The sequence below is a fragment of the Homalodisca vitripennis genome, unplaced genomic scaffold (genome assembly GCF_021130785.1).
Source record: "Homalodisca vitripennis isolate AUS2020 unplaced genomic scaffold, UT_GWSS_2.1 ScUCBcl_5080;HRSCAF=11628, whole genome shotgun sequence".
Classification (NCBI taxonomy): Eukaryota; Metazoa; Arthropoda; class Insecta; order Hemiptera; family Cicadellidae; genus Homalodisca; species Homalodisca vitripennis.
In genome coordinates this window covers 30,989-34,311 of record NW_025781190.1, presented here as the reverse complement: position 1 = coordinate 34,311, position 3,323 = coordinate 30,989, and positions in this window count along the sequence as shown.

Sequence of the window (3,323 nt, the reverse complement as noted above, 5' to 3'; positions counted from 1 at the left end):
TGTTAAATATATCTTATCTTCGCCATTTTTTAGTTGATCTATTTTAAATTGAATACTAACGGGTATTTTCTTCTTAAAAGCGGATTTTATTTTTTCTTTCTGATTTTTGCTGAAGTTTACGTTCACCTCCATTTATATAGTTAAAATTTCAAGTTCTCTTCGATTCCCATTCCTAGTTTTCTCTTCAAAAACATTGCTCCAGCTGTTGGAAGCGCAACAAATCTTTCACCTAAACTAGCATCTTTTGATAAAAATCTATCCATTGCTTTATCTTGCAAAACTTTATCTGCTATATGTCTGGAATTTGTGTCTCTATGTTTTGCATGAAAAATATCGTGTTCCATAGCAGCTTGATCTAATTTATTTATACCAGGATCTCCTCTTTTTAGTCTTTTTTTCGAGTTTTGTGCCAGGCCCCAGATACTGATAAGTTGGTACGTGTAATTCAAAAGGTAAATTGTTGATAAAATCATTCAAAAGTCCGCTACCTTCAATCATAGATGAACTTATTGCCGGCAAAATTCGTTTTTAAATATTTAATTCCATCAGGTTTTTTCAATCACCTCATCAAGATTGTTCGAAATAAAATCTTTAATCGCTTTCTTTTCGTTCAAAAAATTGTTGTTTCCAGCCTTCTCTTGAGCATAAATATAATTTATAATTCCATCGAGTTTTGTCAAATCGTCGATATATCTGTACTCAATCTTATTATCACTGTATTTTCTTATACCTGATCCTTCGATTCGTTTTTCCTCCCAAATTGGTTTAATTAATTTCATATATTTTTTACCTCTACTTGACTTAGGGCTTCTTAGTAGATGGATCATTATTTTTGTAAATTGAGTCAGATTCCCATAAAATTTCTGTATACTTTTTCAAATCTTCTTCAGAATACAAATTATCTTTTGGAGCGTCATAGTCTGTTAATAATCTCCATAAACCTTGAGTTCCTTCATATGTTTTCTCATTAATAATGATATCATTATGCTCAAAATTAACGGGTAAATTTCCAATCATAAAACTTTTCTTTTTTTTATCCCAATACAAACCAAATTTATCATCTTTTACTCTAGGAAGGAATTTTTTACCAATTTCACCAATTATTATATCCGTTGTTCCAGGACTTATTGGTTCAACTATGGTAGAGTCTTCAATGATTCGAGGTCTAAATGGTGTTGAAGATGGTAATTTTGGCAATTCAAACTCTTCAGATTCTGGAATTGAAATATCGGCAAATTGTCGTACAACTGGAACCAAATTCATCAAATTTTTATTATCACTTAAAACATTTTCAATTTTGCCCTCAACGTTTTTTATTGCAGAAGTTACAGGTTGATTGATTTTTTGAATAAATTCTTGTTCTTTTTCATCAATTCGAATCTGTTCTTTAAATTCTTTGATTAATTTCTTTTCGATTTGATCAAGTTTTTTCGCTTCTTCAGAAGTTACGTTCACCATTTAATTAGAAAAATTTTGAAACGTGAACGTGGAACGTAAAACGTGAACGTGGAACGTAAAACGTGAACGTGGAACGTAAAAACGTGAACGTGGAACGTAAAAACGTGAACGTGGAACGTAAAACGTGAACGTGGAACGTAAAAACGTGAACGTGGAACGTAAAACGTGAACGTGGAACGTAAAACGTGAACGTGGAACGTAAAAACGTGAACGTGGAACGTAAAACGTGAACGTGGAACGTAAAAACGTGGAACGTAAAACTTGAACGTGGAACGTAAAAACGTGAACGTGAAACATGAACGTGAACGTGGAACGTGAACAGATTTACCGTTTTTCTGTTATTTTCATAATGTAAATAAAAATTTAAGATAATATAAAAATAATTGTAACAAATATTTACCATTTTTAGGCTTCAAAGTTAGATTAATAGTTAAAAATCCATAGTCTTCTTTCCAAATTTTATCACATAATTCATTAAAGTGGTTAAAACTCATATCAGATCCCACATAATTGTTATAAATCTTTCTGGAATAATGGTCATCTTGTTTAAAAACACACAACATATTCAAATTATTTCTTATAACTTGTTTATCAACCTTTGAAAAGCATTGAGAAAGATAGATACAAGATATGTTTTTGTGACGAGACATTACGAAATATTCTTTAATAACGTCTTGATTTTCTAAAATACAATCATCGAAAACGATTAAAGAATTTGGTTTACATTCGCTTAAGTGAACTATGTCCTCGGAAGCATTATAAAAATGTGATATTTTTTTGTTTAAGTTTTTCTCAATATTTTCAAATCTTTCTTGTAATTTTTTATAGGCGTCTTGTTCTAAAGATTTACTAAAAAACATACAAATTGGAATAAGGAATCAACCTATTGTAGTTAAAATTCAATAATAAAGTTGTTTTTCCACATCCACTTGAACCAACAATTAACAATCTGATTGGTTGATCTTTCTTACTTTCTTCAAACGTTTGAAGTTTTATCTGATCTTTTTGCTTTAAAAATTTCTCCATTTAAATAGCGAAAATGAAGCTGTTCAAGTTGACTTCAGAAAGCTCTCAATTATTTTTAAACTTGGAACATCCTATTCATTTAGAGGAAGAATCAAATTATTTTATCGGTTTAAGCGGTTTTTATTCTGACAATTTTGTAATAAACATTAGTGAAAGTTCTCCTTATTGTATAGGATTTAGTGAGAAGAACATAACAAAATATTATGGTTTAAACAAAGGATATTATACTTTCGATCAAATAAAAAATTCCCTTAAAAATTATCTGAAAACATTCAAACAATCAGATAAATCTTTAAACTTTGACGAAAACAAGTTTGAAATGCAAAAAAAATTATCTCTCTAATAAAATTCAAATAAAATCACCAGTAAGAATAATGTTTTCAGCAATTATAGTAGATTTATTAGGGTTTGTTCAAGAAACTATTGAGCCAAATCAGGTATATTTAGGAAATAAAACGCCAAAATTTAGACCGTTTGATGTAATTGAAGTACATTGTAATCTCGTTGAACCTAGTTTTGAAAATCATACCGAACATTTACACAAAGAATCTGAAATTTTGTACACATTTTTCCCAAATGTTGCTTATGGATCAAAAATCAGTGAAAAACCAAATGAAATCGATTATATTCCAATTAGAAAAAATATTAAAAGAATTCAAAAAATCGTTCTAACTATACAAGACTCTGAGGGAAATTTATTAAATAATGAGAGTAAAACAACAATATATTTAAGATTGTCGAAAGAATGATGAATCAAGGGGGAACGAATCGTTCTTACCTTCAAACTTTCAAGAAAACACTGTTTTCAACCTTTACACTCAAATAATAGCTTGTTAAAT